At 35.1% G+C, this 13,978-nt stretch overlaps 1 non-coding gene across 1 annotated transcript; it reads left to right on the forward strand.

The window, feature by feature from the left end:
* The first annotated feature begins 12,039 nt into the window (after positions 1-12,039).
* LOC129516713 (U6 spliceosomal RNA) lies at positions 12,040-12,146 on the forward strand. The gene has a single exon (XR_008665844.1). It is a non-coding gene; the product is annotated as a U6 spliceosomal RNA (small nuclear RNA).
* Positions 12,147-13,978: the final 1,832 nt, after the last annotated feature.

The following is a 13,978-nucleotide window of genomic DNA, read 5'->3' on the forward strand; positions in this document are numbered from 1 at the left end:
AATAAGAAAGGGTACGTATTCTTAACACCCACTGATAATGTGCTTACATTTGGAGAGGAAAGCTATTAAATTAAATAATGTGTTTTGATTCAGCAAACCAATGTGAGTGCTCACCTCCTTGACAAGCATTGTGGCTGAAGTAACATAGATGAATGAGACTCAGTTCCTGCTGTAATGGAGTCATAATCTAGCAGAAGATATTGACTACAGAATTTGAGCAGAATGAATTATAGTGTGATTGTGTGACGAGTCTGTGGGAGCACAGTAAGTGAACAATGTTATCTGTTTGAAGCTTTGGAAAAATTCTTACGTTATCTAGGAAAGTTAAGTGTTATCTAGGTCCTGAGTCTGGAACTGATTTGCTAAATAAGATCTTTCCAGGACATTCTCAGTGGAAGATAGAATAAATCAAATCCAGCATGTAGACACCTTCAGTGATTTTTCAGAATTATTAACCAGCCTTAATATCCATTAAATATTTAAGGAACAGCATCATATCATCAAAAATGTGTCAATGCCTAGTAAGTGGTGAGAGTTGCTATGGGAATGTGACTCCCTTATAATTTGAGATTGCAGGTGAAGCTATTTCTCTATTTTAGTCTTTTTTATAAAGTGGCATAAGAGTTATAGTGGTCAATATACAGCTTACAAAAATAATTGCCTCTTCTGTAAATTAGTAAGGTAAATGTAATTTTTGTGTTTTTTTTCTAATATCCTAAAAACAACTCTATTATATTCTTTCATTACTTGCCATGAATTAGTTTAACCCAAAGTCAATTTACAAACTCACCCATCCTACCTCTATGGATTCAGCATCACTTCTAGTTGTTTTTTTTTTTTTTTATTCCATTTCATTGAGATATTTAACACTGTAGAGACCTGCTTCCATTAAAGTACTGCTCATTCTGTTAAAGTAGGTCATTCAGCTTGTTTAGATCTCTTGTACAGAGTGCAAATTACATGCAAGAATGTGTTTATTTATGCAGTTAGCATTTTTCTTCAGAATTCATAATCTTTCATTAAACTCTCAAAAGGAACCAAGACCTCAACAGCACTTAAAATTCTTTTTACATTTTCTGGTCCTTGGCAAACTTGAAAAGACTCCAGTCAAATATTTTCATGAAAGCAACAGAAGTTGCTTTTCAAGAGTAAACATATATATATAATATTTTATAGAGAGAAAACACAGGGTGAAGGGAAAGAGGAGGGGCAGAGGGAGAGGAGAAAGAAAATCTTAATCCATGTCCAGCATGAAGCCCAACACAGGGCTGGATCTCACAACCCTGAGATCATGACCTGAGTCTAAGTCAAGACTCACACTTTTAACTGAGTGTGTCACCCAGGCACCCCTAAAATATTTCTCTTAAAGCCAAAAGAAAAAGTTACTTCTCATGGAACCCACTACACAATTCATTCATAGTTCTATCCTTATCAGTGGTATGTGGGTTAATCAAGATTGTCAGCTGCTAATGTCTGAGATGAAATTCTATTTCTGTAGTATATCTGGCATTTTATATAATATACATCACATAATTGGGCCTCCATAGATTGGAAAATTTGAATGAGTTAAACATATGAGTTCCTTTTTCTCTTCACTATTCCTGGTTCAGTAAATATAGGATGACATATACCTAACTGCGCTGCCTTGACATAGTTTGTTTTGCGGCTACATCCATTTCAGGACATAAACTGTAACTAACTGGTTATAGTAAATGTTTGAATAATATAAATGCATAATAACCACTTAATTAAAACAAATTAACATCTATAGCTGCTTTTGTTTACTCAAAAACAAACAATAATGAACATATTTCACCTTTAGGTATTCTATTATTTGTAAGTCTATTTTCATCATTCATGCCTCATTTTGTTGTCCTTTAATATTATAAAGTTGCCAGTGGGGAGTCTGAGCTGAAATGCCTGCCACATGAGGATATGACTACATTTTAATGAAATCAGCAGAAGTGAGTCTCAGTGCATTTTCATCATAATTTAAGGTCTAGTTGAAGCATGATAAATGATCCTTGTCTCTGATCATTATGCTACCTGAACAGTGATATGTCATTCATGTCTTCCCATTGTACTTTTGGAACTGCCACAGGGGTAGCAAATGTACAATAAATACATCCCTTGATTAAATTTATATTTCAGAAAAATTCAATGTGTTAGAAAAATGAGTACCAAACTTAAATATAGTTGAGAATACTGGAGTAAAAAAGATTTTACTGACCACTCTTGACTCCATCCCTTATCTTATGGCTCAGAAACAAAGAACCAGGTATACTAAATATTTTCCCCAAGATGATTACCAGTTACTGTTTGATTTAGAATTAGTACACGATGTTCACACATATAGTCATCCCATAAGCATTTATTGAGTGATTGCCATGTTCCAAACACCATACTAGGCATATATTGAGTTAAAAGACATATTCTGCTCTGAAAGCTTTTGGGTCAAATAGGAGTGACTGACATTTTAGTAGGAATAGTTGCAATGCAGAGCAAATAAGGAGACCTCCAAGACAGTTTATGTAGATGGTTCAACGAGGCCATAGGGAAGATGCAAACAGGTCATTCTCATGAAATCAAGGAAGGATCCATACGGAGGAGATGAGTTGAAAGACAAGTAAATGTAATCTAAAAAGGAAAAGACTAAAGGAACTACACTTTGACCATGACAGAATTTATAACTGAACTAAGGGGTATGTACTTGAAAATAAAGGAAAGTCACTGAAGTATTTAAGCGGGGAAGTAATATATTAATATAATAATACATTTTCTGTTTATAGAAATATTTCTGGTTCCAATATGGAAGTTGTATTGGAACAAAAAGAGAAATAAGACAGAGTAACCATTAAAATGCTTTTGTAGATAGCTAAACAAGAAATTATGAGGAGCTGGGAATATAAAAGTGATAAATTACATGAAAATATTATGAGTATGACTAGGGATATGAAAAGTATAGAAAAATAGGAAAAGCTTGCTCCCAGATTATTGGCTTAGAAAATTGATCAAACAGTGAGGCTATCTGAGGCAGATTTCCAGAATTCCATGTCTTATGCCAACTAGAGCATAGATGCCCTTGCAAGTGTGTCAGTGGGAAAAAAAAATCAGGATAAAAATGATACTTCTGGGTAGGGCACTGTTTTATTCAGATATAAATAATTTAGAACATTATTTTATATTAATGTAAACCCATATATGTATGAATTGCGTCTTCAAGAAATAAAACTACAAAGAATTTTGTAATTTGGGTATGTGACTTAAAGCAATGAATCCTATATAGATTTAGAGTTATAGAGACTTCTTCTGCCATCTGGGTTCTCTAGTAGAATATGTGAGTAAAGCTTAAAACATGCAGGTTAATTCATCCTGGTTGCTGAGAAATGTGGTTGTTCTGTGCGATTGCTGCTGTTTTTAACATTATTTGTAATGCTGGAGAAAGTCAGGTATCTGTTGTTTCTGTTTTATAATGAGAAAAGGCCTTCATACAGGGTTTCTGGGTTGCCAAAAAAATATACAGAACATCCATCATTGATTTTTTGTTGTTGTTGTTGTTCTTAGTATAAGTATGTTCTGAAATATAAAATCCAAATTTAACTATTAGCCCGTATTTTTGTTATATTGGACAACCCATTTTTTGTTGATAGCCATTCCCTATTTGCAGACTATGAGATTTGGTGGTTTCAAAAAATCTTTTTTTTAAATTAATGAACCACTTTTTAAAATCTGGTTTAAGATGTATTATTTAAAAAAAATAAGATGTATTATTTATTCTATAGAAGTAACTCATACAAATTTTTCTAATAACACTTAGTACTTACATAACTTCCCAGATTATGGTGATCTTTTGCTCATTTCAAATGAATTGAGGTAAACTAATTTTCTTTTTTTTTTATTTTTTATTTATTATTTATGATAGTCACACAGAGAGAGAGAGAGAGGCAGAGACACAGGCAGAGGGAGAAGCAGGCTCCATGCACCGGGAGCCCGATGTGGGACTCGATCCTGGGTCTCCAGGATCGCGCCCTGGGCCAAAGGCAGGCGCCAAACCGCTGCACCACCCAGGGATCCCGAGGTAAACTAATTTTCATTTAATTACTTTTTAACCCATCTTCTCACAGGATTTCTAAAGAAAATTCACTTGAATTTCCAGTCAACTGCTCTAAAACTCTAGCAGTAACTAAACAACCTTTCTAATATACTAATATGCTTCCCTAGCCACTTTGCCTCATTGTAGATGAAGTACTACCTCTAACAGTCAGCTGAGACTAAGCATAGACAAAAAACAAATCTGATATTTTAAAAATTATACCACAACCTCAGCTATAAATTAACTTACTGGATTCTGGGAAAGTTGGTAGAGTAGTAGCAACCTAAACTCAAATCACCCCATGGATACCACTAAAAAACACCCATATCAGTGTAAATAATGTAGAAAATGAGCCAAAGTCACAGAACAGCTAAAGGTAGAAAAATAGCCACATTGAAAATTATAGGAAGTGTAGACACATAGGAACCAAATCAGACCTGCTAGACTCATCTGCAGGAGGGAAGAACACTGTAGGCATGGAGAAAGGAGAGAAGCTGACACCTGCTAGGCATAGGAGACGCACACTGGGAGATGAATCCTCATAACATCTGGCTGTCTAAACCAAAGGGAGTTAACTTTGAAAGTTCTTATAATCAGGGTACTCTACCTCCTAGAACTTTGAAAATCAGACAGCTTGGCCCTGGAAGAGCCTGGAGGGCAACAGGAAACTGAGTCCCAAACTTAAAGACACAGCACAACAAACAGGCCTGTTGAGATATAGCATAGAAGCAGCACTTTGGAAAAAGCCTGAGTCATATGGGAAGGAGATGTGTTTACTAACCTCAGCCTGTGCTGGAGAGGCAGGGATCTTTGGGAGACTTCTGTAAGAACAAAAGATCTAGTAGGCCCATTTTCCTCCCCTGTTCCCCAGCCTGGATACATGGACACTTGTGAGAATGAGCATAGCATACTCATCTAAAAGTACACCCCACCTGTGCACTCTTCTGTGGACCTAACCCTACCCACAACAGGCAAAGAGAGCCATTTGCAGATTACCGGACTGAAGGCAAATGTGGCTCAGCCAAACATGCATATCAGACACCCCTGGAGGGCCAAGTCCAAGTGAACAAGGGATATTATACTTCAAGGCACCTCAGGATATCATCCTCATAAAGCCACTACTTGCAATAGCAGAAGATATATCTGACTTTGCTAACACATAAAAACAGACTTAGACAAAATGAGGATAGAGAGAAATATGTCCCAAATGAAAGAGCAAGAGAAAAATCACAGCAAGAGACCTAAATGGAAACAGAAATAAGTAATATGCTTGAGAGAACTTAAAACAATGGTCATAAAGAGATTCACTGGGCTTGAGAAAAGAGTGGAGGATCTCAGTAAGACTCTACATAAAGAGATAGAAAACATAAAAAAGAACAGTCAGAGATGAAGAAGTCAGTAACTGAAATTAAAAACACACCAGAGGGAATAAGAAGTAGACTAGAAGAAGTAGCAGAACCAATCAGCATCAAGTAGGAGAGAGTAATAGAAAGCAATCACGCTAAATAAGAGAAAGAAAAAAAAATAAAACAGGAGAATAGATTAATGGAAACAGTGACAACATCAAACATAATCCCATTGGAATTGTAGGGATCAAGGGAAAGAAGAAGAAAATTTATTTGAAGAAATTATAGTCAAAAGCTTCCCTAATATGGGGATGGAAACAAAAATCCAGATTCAGGAGGCACTAAGAGTCCCCCAAAAAAATCAACCCAAGGAAGTCCACACCAAGACACATAGTAATGGAAATGGCAAAGAATAGTGATAAAGAGAGAATTTTAAAACCAGCAAGAGAAAACAGTTACATACAAAGGAAACCCCAGAAAGCTATCAGCTTATGTTTCAGCAGGGACTTTGCAAGCCAGAAGGGAGTGGCATGACATATTTAACCTGCTGAAAGGAAAAAAGCTGCAGCCAGTAATATTCTATCCAGCAGGCTATCATTCAGAATAGAAGGATAGAGTTTTTGGGGTTCTTAAAAAATATTTTATTTATTTATTTATTCATAAGAGACACACAGAGAGGCAGAGACAGGCAGAGGGAGAAGCAGGCTCCTCGTGGGGAGCCCAATGCGGGACTCCATTCCAGAATATTAGGATCACACCCTGAGTCAAAGTCAGATGCTCAACCACTGAGCCACCCCAGTGTCCCGGGATAGAGTTTTCCATACAAAAGGTAAAGAAATTCATGACCGCTAAGCCAACTCTAGAAGAAATGTTAAATAGAACTACCCTATGATCCAGTAATCACATCCAATAAATCACTTTATTTACCCCAAAAAATGCAAAAGCACTAATTTGAAGGGTATGTGCACACATTTGTTTGTTGTAACATTATTTACAATAGCAAGTGTCCAGAAATGCATGGATGGATAAAGAAGTTGTGGAGGATATCTGTGTATTTACTTAAAAAAAAAAAAAAATATATATATATATATATATATATATATATATATATATATATATAATGAAAAACTATTCAGACTTTAAAAAGAATGACATCTTGCCATTTGCAACAACATGGATGGATCTAGAGAGTATCATGCTAAGCAAAATAAACCACTCAAAGAAATACAAATACCATATGATCTCATTCATGTGTGGAATTTAAGAAACAAAACAAAAAGGGGCACCTGGCTGGCTCGTGGTTGAGCCACAGGCTCAACCTTTAACTCAAGTTGTTATCCTGGGGTCCTGGGATCGAGTCCTGCATCAGGGTCTCTGCAGGGAGCCTGCTTCTCTCTGTGCCTCTGTCTCTGACTCTCTCTGTGTATCACTCATGAATAAATAAATAAAAGAAATAAATAAAACAAATGAGCAAAGGATTAAAAAAAAACAGACTCAACTATAGAGAAGAGATGGTTACTGGAAGAGAGGTAAATACACTTATCTTGATGAGCACTAAATAGCATATGGAAGTGTTGAGGGGCACTTATGAGGCTCAGCCAGTTGAGCATCAACTCTTGATTTCAGCTTGAGTCATAAACTCAGGGTCTTAAGGTTAAGCCGTGTGTCGGGCTCCATACTTGCAGGCGAGTCTACTTGAGAATTTCTCTCCCTCTGCCCCTCCTCCCATGTGTGTTCTTTTTTTCTCTCTCTCTTAAATAGATAAATCTTTAAATTATTTATATATATATATATATTACATACATATATATATATATATATAAATATATATATATGGAAGTGTTGAATCACTATATTGTATGCCTGAAACTAATATAGTACTGTATGTTAGCCACACTGGAATTAAAATTTAAAAGATAATAAAGTATCAGAAGATTCATTAACAAAAAATGCTGCAAGTAAAAGTTAAATGTTCTTACTGATAAATAAATAAACATATAAGCATAGAGGTGATGGATCTGTTAATTAAATTATTGGGGAATCCTTTCACAATGTATACATATATCAATTCATCACCTTGTACACTTGACATATCTTACAATTTACTTGTCAATTATACCTTAGTGAAGCAGAGGGAAAAATATTTATATTGAGGTGGGTGAAAATTAAATGCCTAAAAGCAAATTGGATTCATCTTTCTCCTCATTGACAAGAAAATTTTGATCAGATTGAAGACTCTTCCTTTTTATGAATTTTGTAGGTAAATAACAGGGCAATTTCTTCGGAATTTCCCTAAGGCTTAATGACAGGATGATTAATATCAGGATGCCTTTTAAAGAACAAGAGGTTTGTCTAAAAATCTAAATTAAGCAAAAAAAAAAAAAAAAAAAATTACCGAAAATACTTAAGTCCCTTCATAGGCAGAAGTGATCACAGGTAGAAGTGACAAAAATAAAAAGAGAACAGTCCCCATATCTTTTTTAGCTATATGATTCTATAGTAATGCTCATATAATCATGAACATCCTTCTTTTTTCTATGATTCTTTATCCCAAGAGCCTTTGATACTCATGGTTAGTGAATGACTTGAAGAAGTATCTTTTTTAGTGACAACATTGGCTTTAATTAAAAATGTATGACAGAAAATTCATCACTTTAGTAATGTACTTACTTTGTGTCTATTAAGGATAGCCTTTGCTCCCAATAAAGTTATGTAGGCGCAGTTGTTCTCTAGTCATTATAACATGATTTTCTTAATGAGATGGTTTTATTTTCACTTCAAAATGAAATAAGATATATTTTATTGTACTCTCTTTGGGTCTATTGAAATTATGAAAAGCATAATGCTTATTAATGACAAGTGAAGAAAGCAATGGGTAATATTCTCTTGTCCTTCCTGCCTGCCTCTGAAAATGATAATGATAATTTTAATTTGAACTAGGCATATTTTTAAAATGTTCACCATGTGATACTTCTAGGTTGAACTATACACTTATTTTTTATTATGAATCTTACAGGCACTATAGTTTGAATTACTTTTTTCAATCATAAAAACATTTATATTACTACTATTGATTTAAACATTAAGGGTTTCAAGATGCAGTCTTTCCCAGTTAGTGATATTTATGGTATACATTTTCATAAGTTTAATAACCACCATTGGAGGTGAGATTATTGTTATTATGAAGTTTTAAAGGGGTCTGGCTATTTTCTCATAAGCAAATGCTATGCCAACAAAGCTCAGCAGTGTTATCTGTTTTCATAGGATTTTTCTAAATCAAATATCACATTTTATTGAATGGTGAAAATATATTGAGATAGAATCAGTGGAATGAATTAGGTAAAATTAAATACATTTTTACTTATGCGCAGTACCACTCATCTTAAAATGCACTACATTTTCAATTATTTAAATATATAGTTATCAAATTACTTTGAGAATTATATTATTTTTTAAATATTGTTTCTAAAATCTATATAGATTCAGTGAAAAAATGGCTACTCATAATAAAGTTGCAGTAAAAGAAAACTTAAAAGCCTTAATTTAGGAATAGAAGTGTGGCCTTTACCTTCAGACTAATGTTCTGAAAATTTGGGGTAATTTTATACTTCTTTCTAACCTCTTTATAAGTCCTCAGAGAATTCTTATTTCATTTGTATTTGCTTAGAATGTTTTGCTAATAGCTTCTTTTCAATATGGCTTTAGAAAACTTCTTAGAAAAGGTACCCTATAAATATATCACATCAATTCTAAAACATATATTGAGTAAAATATTCACCAGCTGATAAAGTTTTCAGTTATTTGCATAAGTTTAGCCAATAGTGGAAATAAATCACTTCATCAACCTTCTTTGTTTTTCTTTTCATTATTTTTAAATTGCCCTAATGCATTTTATTCACCTCTTATCCTATATTCCATACCCACCTCTGAATTCTGAATCCCACATCAGTAAGTAATGCTTAGTTTTGCCTCATATCTTGGATCAGAGTAATGGAAAATTGTGGAAATAATATTTCTGGTGATAATTTTTATTAAAAAATCTTCAGAGGAGGATGAGAAGATGGCAGAACTAGATAACACATCAGTGTAAATAACCCAAAAAATGACCCAAAGAGTGGCAAAGCAAACTCCACAACTAAAGGTAGAAAAGAGACCACATCACAGAAGGTAGGAAGGTGGAGAAACAGTTCAGGAGTGAAATGGACCATAGTGATCTGGGGTGAGGAGAGTATAGAGAAGGGAGAGAAACAGACTGACAATCTGCAAGGAGAGAATCACACTGGGGAGCCTGCACAGTGTAGGCAAACTCCTATAACATTTAGCTTTGAAAGCAAGAGGGGCTGAACTTTGTGAGTTCTTAGAATCAGCATAATTTAAAGCTTGGAATTTTAAAAATCAGCAAGGTAGGCTCAGGGGATCCTTGAGGACGTCAGGAAGTCAAGCCCCCACCTCTAAAGAGATAGCAGGAAAAACAGCCAGTGGAGATAAGGTGCAGAAACAGCAATTTGAAAAATGCCCCAGGGAAGGGAGAGGGATTATTCATTCATTGCAGAGCTGACTCTGAGAGGCAAGAATCACCAGGAGACTGCTCCAGGAACAAAGGGGCTAATAGATACCATTTCCCTCACCCACTCTCTCCCCCAACCAGCATAAACACTTGGCCACCTGAAAAAACCAGCACAGTGCTGACACTCACTACCTAACTTGCTCACACCACACCCCACATAGCAAAAATCCACCTCTGACAGTCACACTCGCCTCAGTCCTGGTACCTTGAACTCCTCCCCTAGAATATCAGTTCAAACCTCTACCAACACCTCATCTCCTGACCTGTGGATTTTGTGGGCCTTAGTTCTGGCTGCAGTGGTTAGAGGTCACATTTCACAAGCAAACTAACATACCCCTTGTTAAAATGTGTGGTCCGTAAGCAGCCAGGGACCAAACACAGCACACAACAGGCAAAGAGTGTTTACAGACAACTGGAATGAAGGACAAAGAGGCCAGCTCAACAGCAGGGTACATACAGCATACACAGGAGATACTCCCTGAAGCACCGGGCCCTAGAGAACAGGAGACACTTCACTGCATGGCACTACAGGATTTTTTCTTTATAAGGCCCTTACCTTTAAAGGCAAGGGATGTAGCTGATTTTCCTAACACACAGAAACAGAGAGAGTTAGACATACTAAGGAACCAGAGGAATATCTCCCAAATGAAAGAACACCACCAAACCACAGCAAAACAGATATAAGTAATATAGATACTCAAGGGATTTAAGAGTGGAGGACATAAGATCCTTAACAAAGAAACAAAGAAACAAATGAAGAACACAGCAAATGAAATTGAAAAGACATTAGATAGAACAAATAGCCAATTAGCAGAAGCAGAGAAATGAATCAATAAGCTGGAAGAGTAATTGAAAAATTAACAAGGTGAACAAATGAGAGGAAAAAAATATGCATATTGAGACTAGTCTTAGGGAACTCAGTGACTCCATCAAGCATAACATTCACATTATTGGGACTCATAGGAAGAAGAGAGAGAAAAGGGAGCAGAAAGTATATTTGAAGAAATAATAGCAGAAAATTTCCTTACTCTGGAGAAGGAAATAGATACCCAGATCCAGGAGGCACAGAGATTCCCGCAAAAATTCAACCCAAGGAGATCCACACCAAGACTCATAGGAATGAAAATGGCAAAAATGATAAAGAAAAACATTCAAAGCAGCAAGAGAAAAGAAGATAGTTACATAAAAAGGAAACCCCATAAGACAATAGCAGATTTTTCCAAGCCAGAAAAGCATAGCATGATATATTCAAAGTGCTGAATGGGAAAAAATCTGCAGCCAAGAATACTCTATCCAGCAAGGCTATCATTCAGAATACAAGGAAAGATAAAGAATTTCCAAAGAAAGGTTAAAAGAGATCATGATTACTAAATCAGCTCTTTAAGAAACATTAAAGGGAACTCTTTGAGTGGAAAGACTATAAGTGATAGTATGAAAACTAAATCATAAATGCAGTAAAAATTAGTATTTCTGTAAAAATCAGTCAAGGGATTCATAAAATTAAAGGATAGAAAACATGGAACCATTTACTTAAAATTTGGGGAGAAGGGTAAAGAATAGATTCAGATTTAAGTGACTATCAACTTAATATACACTGCCATATGCAGAAGATGTTATATGTAAACCTAATGGTAACTGCAAGTCAAAAAACAATAATAGATATACACAGAATAAAGAGAAATGGGTGTAAGTATAGAACTAAAAAAAAAGCCAACACCATGGAGGAGAGCTAGAGAAGGATGAAAAATGAACTACAAAACAATCACAAAACAAGTATCAAAATGGCAATAGATATCTCTCAATAATTACTTTGAAATTAAATCAATTAAATTCTCCAATCAAAAGAAAACAAAGTGGATTTAAAAAACAACAAGACCCATCTATATGCGCCCGGTAAGAGACTCATTTCAGATCAAAAGACACCTACTGACTGAAAGTGAAGGGGTGAAATTTTTGTCATGCAAATGGATGTCATAAGAGGGTCAGAGAAGCAATATTTATATTGGCCAGAATAGACTTTAACATAAAGACTGGTGCTCACTTTGGCAGCACATATACTAAAATTAGAATGATACAGAGAATATTAGCATGGCCCTTGCACAAGGATAACACAAAGACTGGAATGATACAAAAAGGGATAAGATATGATAAGAAAGGGGACAATCCAACAAGAAAATATATCAATTGCAAATATTCATGCACCCAACATGCGAGCACCCAAATATATAAAACAGTTAATAACAAACATAAATTTACTAGTCAGTAGCAATACAATAAGAGTAGGGGACATCAATACCCCACTTACATGGATAAATCATCCAAACAGGAAATCAACAAGGAAACTGTAGCTTTGAATAACACACTGGACCAGATGGCTCTAACATCAGTCTGTTCAGAACATCCCATACTAAAACAGCAGAATACACATTCTTTTCAAGTGCACACAGAACATTCTCCAGAATAGATCACATATTAGGCCACAGAACAAGCTTCAAAAAATTCAAAGGATCAAAGTCATACCATGAACCTTTTCTGATTTCAATGATATGAAACTAGAAATCAACCACAGGAAAAAATCTGAAAGAGCACAAATAAATGGAGGCTAAATAATATGCTACTAAACAATGAATGAGTCAAGCAAGAAATCAGAAAAGAAATTAAAAATTACATGGAAACAAATGAAACTGAAAATACATTGGTACAAAATCTTTGGGATGAAGGAAAAACAGGTCTGAGAGGGAAATTTACAGCAAACTTCCTACCTCAAGGAGCCTACCTCAAGAAGCAACAAAAATTTCAAACAACCTAACCTTAAACCTAACGGAGCTAGAATAAGAGGAACAAACAAAACCCAAAACCTGCAGAAGGAAGGAAATAATAAAGATTAGAGCAAAAAAAAAAAATGATACAGAAACTAAAACGAACCCCCCCCCAAAAAAAATCAATGAAACCTGGAGCTATTTCTTTCAAAAAGTCAAGAAAGTCAATAAACATCTAGCCAGCCTCATCAGAAGGAAGTGGAGGAGGAGGGGGGGGGAGGAGGAGGAGGAGGAAAAACAGGTACCCAAATAAACAAAGTCATAAGTGAAGTAGCAGAAATAGCAACCAACACTACAGAAATACAAGCAAATGTAAGAGAATATTATGAAAACATTATGCGAATACATTGGACAGCCTTGAGGAAATGGATAATTTCTGACACATAGGTAACCTCTCAAAGCTGAATCAGAAAGAAACAGAAAATTTGAATAGACTAATTACCAACAATGAAAGTAAATCAGTAATCAAAAAAACTCCTAACAAACAAAAGTTCAGGAACAGGTGGCTTTACAGGCAAATTTTACCAAACACTGAAAGAAGAATTAATAACTAGTTTTTTCAAAACTATTCCAAAAAAATAGAAGAGGAAGGAAAACTTCCAAACTCATTCAATGAGGCCAATATCATTCTGAGTCCAAACCCAGATAAAGAAACTACAAAAAAAGAGGACAATATCTCTGATGTACATAGATGCAAAAATCTTCAACAAAATACTAGCAAACTGAATTCAATAATATATTTAAAAAATCATTTCCATGATCAAGTGGGATTTATTTCCAGGATACAAGGATGTTTCAATATTCACCTATTAATCAATGTTATACATCACATGAACAAGTGTAAGAATAAAAGACATGGTCATTTCAATAGGCAGAAGAAACATTTGAGAAGTTGGTCTAGAGGGAACATACTGCAAAATAATAAAGGCCTTATATGAAAAATCTAGAGCAAAAATCATACTCAACACGGGAAAAACGGAAAGCTTTCCTCCTAAGGTTAGGAACAAGACAAGAATGTCCACTCTCAATATTTTTTATTCAATGAAGTACTGGAAATTCTAGTCACAGCTGTTAGACAACATAAAGAAATACAAGACATCCAAATTGGTAAGGAATAGGTGCAACTCCCACTATTTGCAGGTGACATGGTACT

The sequence above is a fragment of the Nyctereutes procyonoides genome, unplaced genomic scaffold, assembly GCF_905146905.1.
Source record: "Nyctereutes procyonoides isolate TBG_1078 unplaced genomic scaffold, NYPRO_anot_genome, whole genome shotgun sequence".
NCBI classification, from domain to species: Eukaryota; Metazoa; Chordata; class Mammalia; order Carnivora; family Canidae; genus Nyctereutes; species Nyctereutes procyonoides.